Source organism: Dasypus novemcinctus, chromosome 7 (assembly GCF_030445035.2).
Source record: "Dasypus novemcinctus isolate mDasNov1 chromosome 7, mDasNov1.1.hap2, whole genome shotgun sequence".
NCBI classification, from domain to species: domain Eukaryota; kingdom Metazoa; phylum Chordata; class Mammalia; order Cingulata; family Dasypodidae; genus Dasypus; species Dasypus novemcinctus.
The window spans coordinates 45,501,908-45,519,809 of NC_080679.1; the positions used below are offsets into that span (position 1 = coordinate 45,501,908).

Here is a 17,902-nt window from a genome sequence, read left to right on the forward strand (position 1 = left end):
GGATGTAAGCTGACACCTATATGGGTGAAATCTATGATAAGCTGGAGGTAAGTATATGTACAAGGAAGGGATAAAATGGGGGCATAGGGTTACCTTTGGGTGGGGCTTTGTGGGCTTGAGGGGGGATAGGGATGGGAGGATGAGTAATATTGCCCAAGAAATGGGGGGAGGGTGGGGCAACATATGAACATAGGAGATTGTCAGGTATTTGGTTGAGAGTATAATGCTGAGAAAACCTTTCCAAAAATATAATAAGGAAAATTACTTCTTTAAGATGCTTAAAGGGAATAATCTGATGCAGGACAGGCTCCTAGGGAATATGTGAATGCTCATTTTGCCATAGTGGGTTGTATCATTGGATAGAGACCCATATAATGAGAGTGAAGGTATACCCACATCCTGGGGAGGACTGATGCCATCAAATAGAGGGAACTGTATCTCTCAAGAGAAATGGTGGCTCCCAGGGCATTAGGGCAGTTGAGCATGTCAAGCCCTCAACACTGTTGCAACTATCTCTGAACATGGCCCTTCAAGCAATGAAGATTGGATGTCACTCTGGGCCCTAAGGGGAGGTGGAAAGAGGTATTGAATAGATAGAATCAATGTAACTGTGTGGACAATAGAAGAGTTTTGCAAGAGTACGCAAGGATGGATATAAGACATGTAAAATTACACCAAAAATATATAGGGGCTGATAGGCTAAAATGTAAATCATCATGTAAAACATAAGTAACTAAGAATTTAGAAAATTTTGTAGTCTAAAATATAAACCACAACATAAACACAAATGTTACCTTGTTTGAAAGCTATTGTCTCAATATCTGTACATCAGTTTCAGTAAATATAGTATGAATATGTAAAAAGATTATTGCTGTGGAAGGGAAAACGTTTTATGTTGGATATGTGGGAGTACTGTATATTGTATATATGAAGTACTGTGATCTAAAACTCTTGTGAAGATAAGCTTAATAATTAGAAAAAAGAAAAGAAAAAGATGGGATGTAGAATTTTTCCAAATTAGCATGTATTCTATATCTAACCTTTAAACTCATCGCTATATTCCATTTTACTATTAAGGAAACCTGGCAATATATTGGGCTTTACTTTTCAGGAAATTTTGGATCACAGAGAGGTTCAACAATGGCAGTGGAGGAATACTGGTGTGGGATGTTATTGACAGGGGACACATGGTTGGCAGGGAGTTCTACAGGGCATATATCCAGGGGACATAAAAATGTTTGGATATTTTCATAGTGGAAAAAATTAAAAACAACAACTGAGGGAGTGCTGAGATCCTAGCCAGGGGAGCTCTATCACAGTCCTTAAAGGAACAGTAACAATCCCCCAAGTGCAATGGCAAAGACCAAAAAAGAATGAAGGTCCAACAATGAGCCCTTGATACTAATGACTATGCTTGTGAGCCTGTACACCTGAAATAAGAACAAGGCCTAGAGCTGCAGTGTGCCTAAGAGTTACCTCCTGAGAGCCTCTGTGTTGCTCAAATGTGGCCAGTCTCGAAGCCAAACTCAGCATGTAAATGCATTGCCTTCCCCCCAGCATGGGACATGACTCCCAGGGATGAGCCTCCCTGGTGCTGAGGGATTACTACCAAGTACCAGCTGATGATGTGACTAGAAAAGGACCTTGAATAAAAGGTTCAACCCGGACCAGCAGAATATCTCAGTCTCCATATAATACCAGGAGTTAAAAATGCTTTTTGACCTGAATCAAGGAGGAAATGGAAAAGACAAATGAGTTTATATGGCTATGAGTCTCCAAAAAAGAGCCCGGAGGTTGTCAGAGGGGTTGCCCTTATGCACACCTCAACAGAGTCCCAGAGACAGATAAAGTAGATACAACCCTGGGTATTGGTTCTTCTGAGGGTTACAGAGACCCACATGTTCTATGGTCATGGCAGATGGAGTTCAGTGCCATGTCAGTTGGCCCTTCCTTGGAGTTTGTATGATGGAGCTGGACTCAGATGTGATCTTTTTTCACAAGGCTTTCTTGTTACTTTACCAGAATTGTAGTTGGTGCTGGGGTTTAATATATACCCAGGGGATCTGAATCTCATATATATGTTCCTAACAGCAGAACTCATATGGTAGCCAGGCCCTGAGCCTCAACAGACTTCAACTCCTACACTCTGGTTTATTGGACTTACCCCACTCAGCTAACATGGAGTTGAAGAAGGTTAACCACCACATCATGAAGCCAAGAGTGCCTACAACAGGAAGCAGGAGGATTGCATCCAGCATCCATGTGGAATCTAAGCCCCCTCCTGATATAGATGTGGAGTGGACACAACCAATCCAAGGTCCACAGGATGGAGGAATAGAATATGGATTAGAGTGGACTTACTGATATTCTATTCATGAACTATTGTCATTAGTAATCGAAGAAAATGTGGCATTGGTGTGGAAAAAGTGGCCATGGTGGCTGCTGGGTGTGGGGAATGAGAGGAAGAGATGAGATGTGGAGGCATTTTCGGGACTTGGAGCTGTCCTGGGTGGTGCTGCAGGGACAATTACTGGACATTGTATGTCCTCCCATGGCCCACTGGATGGAATGTGGGAGAGTGTGGGCTATGACGTGAACCACTGACCATGAGATACAGCGGTGCTCAGAGAAGTATTCACCAAATGCAATGAATGTCTCATGATGATGGAGGAGAATGTTGCTATGGGGGGAGGAGTGGGGAGAGGGGGGTGGGGGGTATATGGGGACCTCATATTTTTTTAATGTAATATTAAAAAAATGAATAAAGACAAAAAAATAAATGCAAAATAGAGCATCTCATGAAAAAAACAAAAACAAAAAAACACCAGCAGGGTGAGAGAGGGGTGGGGGAGGGTGGAGGAGAGGGTGGGAGGGTGGGAGAGAAAAAGGAAAAAAATGGTAGAAACAAAAAATAAATTAATTATTTATTTTAAAAAATTTAAAAAACAAACAAAAACAGTAGGAGAAGCTCATGGTGCTCTTGCTGGCCTATCTCTGAAAACCTCCCCAGTGCAGTATGGAGTCAGCCTGCTCTTCCATTCTGTGACTCTGGCTGTCTTCTGGAGGGAGCAAGGTAATCTCCATGCACACACTAGGATGCCTGTATGTTGGTCCCAATCTATTGGGTGACAACCTGAAAGACTGAACCAGGAAACTCATCTCTGACTCATGCTCCCAGAATGTGTCTTACAGGAAGAATCAGCTTTCAGACAGCTAAACCAGAATAAGAAACAATTAAAACATACAATAGAGCACCAGGGAGGGAGGAAAATCTATTTCATAGGAAGTAGAGGGGACATTTGAATTCCTAATAAACAGAGGAATTCCAAAGGCCATAGCAAACACAAGCCCAGGAAAAGACTCCAGCTCAGAAAAGATGGAGAGGATCCTGCACTTCACAATTGCTTTTGGCTGATCTTCTTGAAGGAAGGACTAAACTCTGAAGGTGAGAACCAGTCAAGGTAGACAAAATCTCAAAGATGGTGAAAGAATTTTTTTGTTTTTGCATTAGTTTATTTGCTTTTGTAAGCTCCTGGCTCTCAAGGAAGTCTCTGTTTTATCACTGTCTCAATGCAAATTTAAGGAACAGACAGCTCAGGGACTAAATCCCAGGAGTTACACTTTAAAATATTAAAATATATAGTATTTAACAAACGATTACAATGCAAACAAAGAAATACAAAGTGATGGCCAATTCATAAAACTTCAATGAAGAAGACCCGATTTTAGACATACTGGACAAGGACTTAAAAAAAAAAAAAAAAAAAAAAGATCCTCAATATGCTCAAGGAGATCAAGGAAACCATGGAGAAAGAAGTAAAAGATATCAAGAAAGTGATGGATGAGCAAGAGCAGAAATTCAAAATAGAGATTTTGGAAAAGGAACCAAGCAGAAACACTGGAGTTGAAGGTCACAATAATTGAAATGAAAAATTCCCCAGCCATTTCAAAAGCAGATTGGAGCTGGCAGAAGAAGAATCAGTGAACTTGAAGAAGACAAGGCAACTGAAATGAATAAGGCTGAGGAGTAGAAAGAAAAAAGAATGAAAAAAAGTGAAGAGCCTGAGAGACCTGTGGATCTCTCCATCAAGTATACCAATATGTGCATTATAGGAGTCCCAGAAGGAAGAGACAGAGAGAAAGAGACAGAAGGAATATTCCAAGATTTAACAGTGCAAAACTTCTGAAATTTAATGAAGGACATGAATAGACATATTCAAGAGCCTATCAAAGCCCCAAAGAGGATTAACTCAGAGAATGATGCCCAAACACATAGTAGTCAAACTGTCAAATGCCAAAGACAAGGAGAGCACTCTGAAGCCTGCAAGATAAAACTAATGTGTTATGTACCAGGGAATCCCAATAAAATCAAATACCTACTTTTCATCAGAAATGATGGAAGCTCAAAGATGGTGGGATGAAATATTTAAAGAAATTGAAAGAAAACAATTACCAACCAAGAATGTTATATCTGGTGAGAATGTTTTTCAAAAATGAGAATGAGATTAATACATTCTCAGATAAACAAAAATGGAGGGAGTTTGTCACCCTTAGACCTGCCTTACAAACAATATTAAAGGGAGTTCTTCAGTCAGAAATGAAAGTACACTAGTCAGTAAATTGAAGTGGCAAGATGAAATAAAGACTTCTGGTAAAGATAACTATATAGGTAATTATAAATGCAACACTATATGTTGTATTTTTTGGTATTTAACTTCACTTTTTACTTCTTATGGGTACTATAATGCAAAGAAATAAAATGTAATGAGAAATCTATGGTTTTGAACATACAATGCACAAAAGATGTACTTTGTAACTAGTACAACAAAAAGGTGGAGGGACAGAAGGGTATAGGAATAGTGTATGTGTATGCTACTGTTTAAGTTGGTATCAAACCAAACATGATTGTTATGGATTTAGGATGTTAATTTTAAGATCCAAGGAAACCAAAAAGAAAATGCTCAAAATATGTACAGAAGGAAATGAGAATAGACTCATAATGGTACACTACAAAAATCAAATATATATAAAAGTAGGCATTAACAGAAAAATTGAGGAGCAAAAAGGTATAAAATTATAAAGATAAACAGCAAAATGGCAGAAGAAAGTACTGCATTGTCAGTAGTTACTTTAAATGTCAAGGGATTAGTCTCTACAATCAAAGAGAGATTAACAGAACAGATTACAAAGCATGGCCCAACAATAAACTCTTTACAAGAGACTCATCTTAAATTCAAAGACATAAGTACGTTGAAAATAAAAGAATGGAAAAAACATCCTTTACACAAATAGCAACCAAAAACCAAAAGAGTGCTGGAGTAGTTGTGTTAATATCAGCTAAAATAGATTTTAAGTCAAAAATTGTTACTGGGGGGAAGTGGCTGTGGCTCCCATCTATCATATGGGAGGCCCTGGGTTCACGTCCCAGGGCCTCCTTGTGAAGGCAGGCTCACCTGCATGCCACAGAGATTCATCTGGCCTGCAAGCACCACGGAAAGCCAGCTCAGCAAGGTGACACAACAAAAAAAGGGAGACAAGTAAAAACACAGAAGAGCATGCAATGAATGGACACAGCAAAAACAACAAGCAAGCCACAAGGAGAGGGGGGGATAAATTAAAAATAAATTTAAAAATTTAAAAAACTGTTATGGGGGAGAAAGGTCACTATATAAAGGGGTGAATTCAACAAGAAGAAAAGCAATTATAAATATATATGTTCCTAACAGCAGAGCTCCAAAATATATGAAACAAATATTGACAGATTTGAAGGGAGAAATGAATGGTTCTACATTACCACTTTTCATTATGGATAGGAATTTTAGACAGACGATCAATACAAAAATACAAAAATAAAAGACCTGAATGATACTAGAAATAACTAGACCTAGGAGACATATATAGAGCACTTAACCAATAGAAACAAAATACATATTCTTCTCCAGTGAATATGGGTCATTCACTAGGATAGACCACGTGTTAGGTCAAAAGTTTCAATAAATTAAAAAATATTGAAATTACACAATATTCTTCTGTGATCACATGGAATGATGCTGGAAATCATAACAGAGGGAAAGGTGGAAAATTCACAAATATGTGGAAATTAAACAATCACTCTTAAACAACCAATGAGTTAAAGAAGAAATCACAAGGAAAATTAAGAAATATCTTGAGGCAAATGAAAACAAAAATTGAGCATACCAAAACTAATGGGATGCAGCAAAGGCAGTGGTGAGAAGTAAATGTGTAGCTTTAAATGCTTGCATTTAGAAAGAAGAAATATCTCAAATCATAGACCTTTATTTACAACTGGAGAGTCTCAAAAAAGGAGGAGCAAACTAAATCTACACTGAGCAGAAGGAAAGAAATAGATTAGAAAAAGATTAGAATGGGGATAAATGAAATAGAGAAGAAATAAACTATAAACCAAACCAAGCAAAAAGATGGCTCTTTGAAAATATTAAAACCTATAGCTAGACTGACAAAGAAAAGAAGAGAGTACAAATAACTAAAATCAGAAATAAAAGGAAGGACATTACTACCAACTTCAAAAAAAAAAAAAATCATAAGACTTGGTGTTGTCCTGGGTGGTACTGCAGGGACAGATGCTGGACATTGTATGTCCTGCCATGGCCACTGGTTGGACTGGGGGAAAGTGTAAACTATAATGTAAACCATTATCCATGTGGTGCAGCCGTGTTCCAAAATGTATTCACCAAATACAGCGAATGTGCCACGATGATGAAAGAGTTTGTTGATGTGGGAGGAGTGTGGTGAGGGGGTGGGTGATATATGGGGACCTCTTATATATATATTTTTTATTGTAACATTTTTAAAAAATAAAGAGAGAAAAAATACAATTTAAAAAAGTGATGGGGTGGGGGTGGGGAGTGGGATATATGGAAACCTATTATGTTTTTTAATGTAACATTTTGTGTGATTAAAAAATACAGCAGCTATTTTAAATAAAAAATTTAAAAAGAGGATACTATGAATAATTGTATACCAACAAATTAGAGAACATAGATAAAATGGAAAAATTCCTAGAAACACACAAACTACTCATAGTGACTCAAGAAGAGATAGAAGAACTCAAAAGACCAAGAACAAGTGAAAAGATTGAATCAATAATCAAAATCCTATCATTAAAGAAAAGCTCAGGACCAGATGGCTTCACTGGTGAATTTTACCAAATATTCAAAGAATTAACACCAATCCTGCTCAAACACTTCCAAAATTTGAAGATGAAGGAACACTTGCTAACTAATTATATAAGGCTAATATCACTCTCATACCAAAACCAAATAAAGACACCACAAAATAAATAAATTACAGACCAATATCTTTTATGAATATAGGTGCAAAAATCCTCAGCAAAATACTGACAAGCCAAACTCAACAGCATGTTAAAATAATTATACACCATGAACAAGTGGGATTTATCCCAGGTATGCAAGGGTGGTTCAACATAAGAAAATCAACTAATGTGATATATTACATTAATAGAAAAAGTGTGAAAAAAAACTCATGATCCTCTCAATTGACACAGAAAAAGTATTTGATGAAATCCTGTACTCTTTAATAGAAACACTTAGAAAACTAGAAATAGAAGGAAACTTCCTCCTCATCATAAAGGCATATATGAAAAACCCACAGGTAAACATCAGACTCAATGGTGAAAGACTGAAATCTTCACTCTAAGACCAGGGACAAAACAAGGATGCCCACTGTCTCTACTGTTATTCACGAGGGAACTGGATATTCTGCTCAATTAGGCAAGAAAAAGAAATAAAAGTCATCCAAATTGGAAAGGAAGAAGTGAAACTTTCCCTATTTGCAGATGACATGATTCAATACATAGAAAATTCTGAAAAATCCACAACAAAGCTACTAGAACTAATAAACAAATTCATCAGAGTAGCAGGGTACAGGATCAATATGCAAAAATTACTAGTGTTTTGAACAATCTGAGGAGGAAATCAAGAAAACAATTCCATTTACAATAGTAACTAAAGAAAGCAAACATCAAAGAATAAATTTAACTGAGAATATAAAGAACTTGGACGTGGAAATTTACAAAAACCTTGCTAAAAAATAAAGAAGACCTAAATAAATGGAAAGACATTCTGTGTTCATGGACTGGAAGACTAAATATTGATATAATTCTGCTCAAAGCAATTTCAATGAAATCCCAATCAAAACTCCAACAGGCTTCTTTGCAGAAAAGGAAAAGTTAGTCATCAAATTTATATGTGGCAAATTAAGGGTCCCAGAATATCAAAACCACCTTGAAAAAGAAGAACAAAGTTGGGGGGACTCACATGGCCTGATTTTAAAACTTATTACAAAACTACACTAATCAAAAGAGCATGGTACCGACACGAAGACAGACATATAGACCAATGGAATTGAGTTGAGAGTGCAGAAATAAACTCTTACATGTATGATTTATGACAAGGGTGCCAAGTCCACTCTATGGGAAAAGAATAGTCTCTTTAACAAGTGGTTTTGGGAATTACATGCAAAAATCAAAGATGGGTCTTTACCTCACACCGTATACAAAAATTAACTCAAAATGGATCAAAGATCTAAACATAAGAAACTCTTAGAAGCAAACATAGGAAAGTATCTTCAGGGTATTGCATTAGACTTCACACCAAAAGCATAAGTAACCAAAGGAAATTAAAAACTTTTATACATCAAAGGGCTTTGTCATGAAAGTAAAAAGACAATCTACAGAATGGGAGAAAATATTTGGAAACCACAAAAATGAAAAGGGTTTACTATCTAGAATATATAAAGAAATCCTAAAACTTGACAACAAAAAGACAAATAACCCAATTTAAAAATGGGGAAAATACTTGAATGGACATTTCTGCACAAAAGATATATAAAATGTCCAATAAACACATAAAAAGATGCTGAATATCATTGGCCATTAGGGAAAAGCAAATCAAAACCACAATGAGATACCATTTCACACCCACTAGAATTGCTTCCATAAAAACTGGAAAACAACAAGTGTTGAAGAGGATGTGGAGAAATAGAAATACTTATTCATTGTTGTGAGAAAGTAAAATGGTACAGTTGCTGTGTAAAATAGTTTGATGATTCCTCAGAAAATTGAACACAGAATTGCCATCTGATCTGGCAATCCCACTTCTAGGTATATACCCAAAAGAATTAAAAGCTGAGGTTCGAACAGATATTTGACACTGATGTTCAAAGCAGCATTATTCACAGTTATGAAAAGATGGGAACAACCCAAGTGTCCATCAACTGATAAATGAATAAACAAAATGTTGTATACAAATACAATGGAAAGTTATTAAACCATAACAAGAAATGAAGTTCTGATACATCCATGTGACAACATGGATGAACCTTGAAGACATCATGTTGAATGAAAAGAGCCAGACACAAAGGATAAATATTGTATGATCTCACTGATATGAAATAATTAGAATAAGCCAATTCATAGAGTCAGAAACTAGAATATAGGTTCCCAGGTACTGGATTCAGTAGGTAATGGGGATTTAATGTTTAACTGGTTTAAACATTACTGTTAATGTTTAACAGCATTTCTGCTTGGGGTGATAGAAAAATTTTGGTAATAAGTAGGATGATTGTAGCACAGCATTATGAATATAACTATCACCATTGACTTATATATTTGAATGTGGTTGAAAGGGGAAATTTTAGCTTGTATATATGTTACTAGATTAAAAATTTTCTTAACTGTAAGGTCTATACATCACAATGAGCCTTCGTGTAAACTATGAACTATACTGATGCTGGAGGTTGTGTGTCCTGCTGTGGCCCACTGGGTGGACTGGGGGAGAGTGTGAATTACAATGTGGACCACTGTCCATGTGGTGCAGTGGTGCTCCAGAATGCATTCACCAGGTTCAGTGGACGTGCCGCAATGATGGAAGAGGTTTTTGATGTGGGAGGGGTGGGGTGTTGGGTATATGGGAACCTCGTATTTTTTTAATGTAACATTTAAAAGAAAATGAAGAAGGAGGAGGAGGAGGGGGAAGAGGGGGGGGGGAGAAGGAGGAAGAGAGAAAGTAAGCAGAAAGTCATAAAAATAAAAAATAAAAAAATATTGTTTCATCAATTGTAACAAATCTGCTACACTAATGCAAAGTGTTAACAGGGAAAATTGTCTGTGTATGGGGCAGGGGTGGGGCATATGAGAACTGTATTTTCTGCATGCCTTTTATGTAGGCCTACAACTTCTGTAATTTGAAAAAAAGAAAGAAAAAAGCAAATACATCAGCTCCACCAATTGAAGAAAACTACCTCCGGAACAGCCTGACCTGAAAGATTGCTCACAGGGCAGTTCTGTAAGGAGTGGGGCCAAGCATGCCCATCACGTTTTTTCTCTGGAGGAGGAGAGATGTCAATGACTGAAGCGAAGGTGGCCGCCCAGTCTGCATTCGGAGGGAAGCTATGGTTCTCCCTCTTGTCTAGTGTCTTTTCCATCTTGGAAGTTCTGGAGCAAGGAGTATCTGGCTGGCTAAGATAATTTCTCCTTTATTCTTATCATGAATCCTCATTACAGAAATTAATTGGTGCCTGTCCCTTTCCTGCAGTCTCAGAGTCAAACCACACACTAATGGATCTTGTTGGATTACATCTGTTGCCTAGACTCCAGATATCATACGGGCTCAAGTAGGCTGCAGTATCATACCTATCAATTAATGTAATTGTTGGGAAGTACTTTAAGCAGTGTATTTGCCTACTCTTCCACCCCCCTACACACACTCATTTGTGCAAGAATTTTCGCCTTTTAACATGTTAAATTTGGTGGAGCATATATGGTGGTTTATAAAGTCACTTAACCTCTCAGTGATACAGCCAGCAAAATTTGAAAGGCTCTAAATGAACACTGAACTCCAGCATGGAATACACATTATTTGCATCCAAAAAATTCATTGTAAGTATATTTATACATATGTGAATGTTTTTAAGTTCCCAGAAATACTTTCTAGCTCTAGCAACTGAATTTAGAAAAGTTCTCTGAGTGATTATGGAACATTGATGTGTAAACATTGCAATACATCAGCTTAGTAAAGAAGATATAAAGGAAAGACAATTCTTAATTCTCATGTTTTTTATAACTCAGTGTCTGTCAGCAAACTTAAAAAAAAACTTTTTGAAAACTTTTTGTTTTAAGTTTCTAACTTTCTAAAAAAAAGTTTCTAATAGAATCTCAACAGGACAAATTCTTAAGGGTGCTTTGTTTGTCTGTTTTGGTTCCCTGAGGGAAAATGACATCATTTCTTTGTCAGCATCACTAAGTATGAGATTTGTAGTAAAATGAATTATTTATGCTAAAAATTCTCAGTAAAGTAATATAATTGTCTTAATTTTTTAAACTATTTAGTCATGACCATCTTGTTTTATAAGCCACGACTCCCTTTTCTTTTTGCTCACTCTGTATAGGGAAAAGGTAAATCCAAGTAGAAAGAGTTTGCCATTGCCTGAGTACTAGCTGGTGAAGGCATCTAGATTCAGGCTTCTTAAGTTACCTAAAATATCAACTTTCAAGTTTCTTTACTTTGGATAGGATATCAACCCCAGGGGCAATATTGACTATGTCATGCCAATCAGAAGCTCTGATGGACAGTTATATGTCTTTGATTAGTTTTTAAAAGGAGCAGGAGGAAAGAATGAATTTTACTTAAATGAGACTGAGTGGACAAAAATCTCTTCAACATGGTATTCAGGAAGGGAAATCATTGTTTAAGGCATTTGTTGGTAGAAAAAAAAGAGAGACACACCTGAAGACCTGTTCAGACAAAGCTAAACAAGTTCTTTTTAGAATTACATTTAACAAAGAAGAAAGTAACTGAGAAGAGGAAAAAAGGTCAAAGAAAGAAAAGCCTAGAAAGAAATGAAAATGGACACAAGTAAAAGATGAAGAAGGAAATAAAAATGAGGAAAGGTTACAATAAAAAGCAAGAAGGATCAAGTGTGTCACCTTTCCTTCCAAATTGCTTTTATAGACACAAGTTCTTAGTTCACCACTTTTGTCTGAAGCCTCTTTATAGTTGGAAAGACCTGTGTTAGCCAGCACAGAATCAAATGCTTTTCAATTGTTTATCATTTTATTTTGAAGTCATGGTGAAAAGAGTGAGCCATAGAGATTGAGTCTAACTGGGAACAGAAGACATGGTAATATCCTTAACTCAATTGCAGAAAACAAAGGATTCTTGGTGCTCCTTCTTTGAATTAATAACATAGCAGAGCAGTGTGACAATGCAAGAATTCTTGGATCAGTTTAGAAGAACCACCCAGGTGGATATGCATGTGAATTATTTACCTTTATTATGCAGTTTGGCTTTGCCAAAAGTAGATATTGTGTTCCCACAGAGTTGGGTCTTCTTGCTTATGATGGTGAAATGTCATTCTAACATAGATGAAAGACATCTCTATGTTAGCTTGTCCTGTTCACACACAATCATAATAGAGAAAATAAGCAATCATCTTCAGCACATTACAGTCAGTGTCTCAAGTTTAGCCAAAGAACTGTCATTCATTCATTCACTAATTCAACAAATATTTATTAAATGTCTGCTATGTGCCAGCTGCTCTCCTACGAAGTAAGGATTTAGTTATCAACAAGGCAGACAAGGTCCCTAATTATGAAATATTTGTGTGCAGTAAAACCTTTTTAGTCTGATACAAAGCTAATTGATTTACTCACAAAACTTTTCAATTTTAATAATTTGTAAATAAGGAAGAAAAAAGAAAAGTGGTGAAGAGAAATGATCCTGGGACAGGGGTCAAAAAAAAGGTGATCCAATGTGCCAACTGTAGCTAGGAACATAATTCCTTCCATTCAAGATTGTATGGCTTTCAACATTGGCAGTTCCCTAGCTAATCGAAATTTCAAAGCAAACAGAAGACCATTTAATTGGATTATGCCTAAAACTGTTAAAGATTAAATTCTCTGGCTGTTTGATACCCTAGAAACCAACCCAGATTTGTATTTACAAAAATGAGATTAGAAAAATTCCATCCTGATAGGAATAAGAGAAGAGAGTATCCTACCTCTTCCCTTGCCTCAAAAAAAATGGGGGCGGGGGGAGGTTTGGAGAATTACCAGACCCACTTCCACATGTAGTGCTGGCAAAGTTCAAATGCACCAAGAAAGCAATGAGCAGTGCCCCTCCATGCCCTCGATGTAAAACCCCATTGGCCTTTGTTTCACAAGGCCCACGACCAAGATTTAACATTTCTCCCTGAACAGCAGGAACAATAAATATTTGCCTGTGAGTAACGCAAATGGTTAAGCATTGACAAAATTTGAAATAGAAAGTACTAAAAACTGCCTCCTACGTTGAACCACTAATCTTGCTGTACCTTCAGAGTCTGAGGACAGCTGCTGCTGACAAGAGCAAACTACCAGCAGGAAAACTATGTGAAGAGAAAGAAAATACAAACTTGTATTTCCTTAAGATGGGAAGTTTTGGGAGAAAATGCAAATTGGATCAAATGAGAGCAAGTAAGCAACATTCTTTTAAGACAAGATGGATATTACCTTTAAATAGGCATATGTTCACCCCAAAATTAATTAGCATTCAGATGAAGCTATCATTCTAATAGTAGAAGAGAAAGAAATGTTCATAAATAGAAAACTACATAGGGCTTTACGCAAACAGCTTTTCCTGATACCTATGAAAAGTCTTATAACTTATTTCTCTATTGACTTTTACCATCTGGGAAGATATTTTGTAGCTAATAAAGCAGTCTTCTAAATGATGTTGTAATAAGGTCAAATCAGTTTTTAGAGCTTAAAACAGATTGCTCTGAGAAGAAGTCTTAAGAGTTAATTTACTTTTAGCTAAGATTGCTGATTCATTCCAGATGGTTTATATTTATACAGGTTCAGCTGCTGATTCTCATTTGCAGCATCTTTGAATTGAACTATACACCTATTATTATGAGGCTTTTCTAAGTTGACTTATTTACTGCTAAATTGATTCTGTGAGCTAGTGTTCTAAGTATAGATTTTCAAATACGGTAGAACTGCCATTGAAATATAAGACGGCGACTTGGGTTTAGGTGATCTGTGCTAGAGAGAGATGGGTAAGGTGAGCTCTGCCACCCTCACAAGAGCGTGACTTGCCTGAATCTGTCACATTAAAGGAACTTTGTCACACTTTTACTGGTTGGCGTAAATGTAGCTCTACAAGCACATCTCTCCATTGTACCACAAATATTTACAATATTTGACATGTCATTTTTATAATAGATATTCATATTTATTATTTATTAATATGAACACATACAACCATTTAATTTACCTGTATTATAATTTCAACAGGATAGACACTAACATACATTGCTGCATATTCTAGAATGTTTTCCCCAAATCCATGATCCCACAATAATGAATGTGTTCTAGGAAGTGGCTGTTGTTGCTTCCTTAAGACAGTGATTATCAGCACAAGCTTCTGATTCACTAGAAATTCTTGCTATGCTGATAATTAGCTGATGATGTTTAGCAAATTTTTTAACCTAAGTCTCATTTTCATTATCTGTAAAAGGAATATAATATGCAAATCTGCATATAGAGTTGTTAATAACAATTAAATAAGATAATGTATATAAAATGTTTTGCCAAAAAAGGGCTTGGAAAAAATAAGCGCTTGGTATTTTTCAGATATTATTATTATTACCATATTTCATCAAATCTAATGGTTCATTAACTGCATGATACACCATTATTGTATGTATAGCACTAAGAAAGGGGGAAAATCACTCCCAGTCCAACTAGGCAACATGATGTAATAATATACATAGACCTTTTATTTTACATTTATTGAGAAAGTCTATTTAGGTAGAGAAGTAGCATTTTTGTATAAGTATAAAAAGGAAAATACGAGTGAAATAAATTGGATAAGCTATTTCTAAGCTTCTTCACATTCGAAGCCTGACTTCCTGAACTGCTTTTGACTCATAATTGCTGACGTCTAACATTTCCAGTATCCTCTGGGCACCAAGAATGCCAGAGATGCTGGACCGTCTTCTCAGTCACTGACGCCCTTTCTGCAAATATGCCTGCTGGTGCTTCCTTTTTCTTGCAAATGATGAGGACCGGAAGATTTTCATTCAACAGGCAGACAGAGTTCTTTCTCAAATAGCCATTGAATCATTTGTTGACTGAAACATTGAGGAGTTGCCTTTGTTTTGTCCCATCACCAGGAATAAGAACCCAGTTGACATTATGCACAGCAATGACACCAAAAGACGAGCATATTAGAATTGATTAAATACAGAATTGTTCCTGTCATTTTTCCTCTCATATAGGAGTGTGGTAAGATGCGACAATACCTACAGTGAAAATATAAGGGAACGTTAGGCACTTTCCTATAGAATCTAGGTATTGAGGTCTAAGCCTGATTTTTGTGGTTTCTAAAAATGCCGATGAAAATCCAGCAATACTTGTTATTTATTCATTTGCCAACATTTACTGAGCATCTATTCTAGGGGCACATATTAAGTTTCGGGAATTCTAAAAGTCTAAGTCTTAATCACTAAGATAAAGTGACAGGTTCAGGCCTCCGTCAATGAGGGAACGTGGATGCACAAGCAATTACAGGGAGGTAAGGGCCATAAGAGATATGTGGATAAGGTATGCTGGTGGGCAAAGGAGACCTCGAGGGCTTCTCCCTGGTGCTGAGATGGAAAATACATGTGACTCCAGGCCAGCAAAAGAAGGAAGGGCATTGCAGACAAAGGGGGCAGTCTTCAAAGAGAAAGGCTGTGTTTTCTGATATTTTTTCAACTTTAAACCTTTGGCCTATATTCCTTGTATGGACAAGTTTAAATTAGCCATTTCTTTTTCTCTTCTTAGCCATTTCATTTTTTTCCTCTTGGAATTGCCTATTTATAACTTTTGTCTATTTTCCTCTTAGATTGTTTTTACTTATTTACTTTAGGAAGTTTTTATATATTATGGACATTAACCCATTATAAATTACACATATTTTGCAAACATATTCTTCCCTGTGTTACCTGTCTTTTAACTTTGTTAAGTGCAACTTTTATATTCAGACAGTTTTAAATATTTCTCCAGTCAAATCTGTCAATACATTCCTTAAGGTTTTGGAGTTTCAGATATACTTATAGAGGAATTCCCTACCCTGAGATTACATTCTAAAATTTCTCATTTATTTTCTTCTATCCATTTTTTTAATATTAAAGTCTAAAGTTAAAATTTATTTTTTGAGTAGTGAATGAAGTTGGCATAATTTTTTCCCTAAAATGCATATTGAATTTAAACCTAACCTTAGATTTTTTGTTAGCGCTTACCCGATTGTTATTATAATTTAGAAAATTACAAACAGTCAATGTTTGATAATCTATGCAAACAAAGAAAAGCTGGGTCTCAAATAAAATAAAACTGGTCTTTTAGTTTCAAGTCTCAGAAACTTGCATCAAAATAACTTGGGTAAAACAAGAAATTGTTTGCCTCTCATAAAGAGAGAAAGGGCAAGGAAGTGTCTTTCCCCCAGGAATGAGTGGATCTGGGAATTTGACAGCCATAAAAGTCAAGTGTGTCACTTGCTTCTGCTTCTCTCTGTCTCTCTCTGTCTTTCTGTCTCTCTCTCTCTCTCTCTCTCTCACTCTCTCTCTCTTTATGTGTGTGTGTGTTTTCCTCCAACTGCAGACAGGTTTTTCCCATATGGTGGAAGAAATGGGCATTCCAGGCACACATTCTCCTGTCAACAACCAGAGGGGAAAACATGTTCCCCATCAGGTCTAATAAAAAGGAAAATCAGGAAAGGAATCTAAGGATCCTACCCGTAGTCACTGGTTATGTCTCTCCCAGTCAATGACCTATTCCTGGAGCCATCCCTATGGCCAGAGGGATTGAGTGCTATCACTGACTGGCCTGGGTCATGTTTCCAGCCCCATCGCCAAAGCAGCAGGAACTGATACCAGAAGAGGATAATCACAGACTAAACTGCCAGGAGACGCACAAGGAAACCATCAGTCCCTCCAAAGTGTGACTCGCTACAGTCGATAATGTAGAAGCGATACAAGCATTTATACTTCCTTACTGACTACATTAGATGTTTAGGCATAAAGTTTGTCTTTCTTATCTGATTATCTTAGGTTCTTATTAAAACTAACTCCCATAACCTCAATACATAATAATTGATTAGAAACCTGGGTTTTAACCATATGATCTATGACAAGTTGCTTAGTGTCTCCTACAGCCCTTTCATCTGTAAAATGAAGTTTTTGATTCTATGATCTAGGAAAGTAAAAGGAAGACAATCCAAAACATAGAGAAAGGAACCTGGGACTCAATTTTTGTTGCGATGATTCCTAAAGCTGATAATCTGCAAAGAGATTATAAATGAATAAAATGGAATAAACTGTGTTCTCAGCATCATGCACCCCATCTTGAGTTGCTCCCCACTCCCTATTCACATGTGTTACCTAAGGAAAAGATACAGCCCAGAACCAGAATTGTGTATGTATGAGGCAGAACTCTGTCAGGAGCAAGTAACCCAACCCTAAGTAGTTAATGGGGTAAAAAATAATGTACCAGGAAGCAGATTTGGCCCAATGGATAGGGCGTCTGCCTACCACATGGGAGGTCTGCGGTTCAAACCCCGGGCCTCCTTGACCCGTGTGGAGCTGGCCCATGCACAGTGCTGATGCGTGCAAGGAGTGCTGAGACATGCAGGGGTGTCCCCCGCGCAAGGAGTGTGCCCCGTAAAGAGAGCCGCCCAGCATGAAAGAAAGTGCAGCCTGCCTAAGAATGGCACCGCACACATGGAGAGCTGACACAACAAGATGATGCAATAAAAAGAAACACAGATTCCCGGTGCTGCTGATAAGGATAGAAGTGGTCACGGAAGAACACACAGTGAAT

At 37.0% G+C, this 17,902-nt stretch overlaps 1 long non-coding RNA gene across 1 annotated transcript; it reads left to right on the top strand.

Annotated features, from left to right (window-relative positions):
- The first annotated feature begins 13,360 nt into the window (after positions 1–13,360).
- On the top strand, positions 13,361–17,613 carry LOC139439301 (uncharacterized). Its single transcript, XR_011649234.1, has 2 exons — positions 13,361–13,513; positions 14,944–17,613. It is a non-coding gene; the product is annotated as an uncharacterized lncRNA (long non-coding RNA).
- Positions 17,614–17,902: the final 289 nt, after the last annotated feature.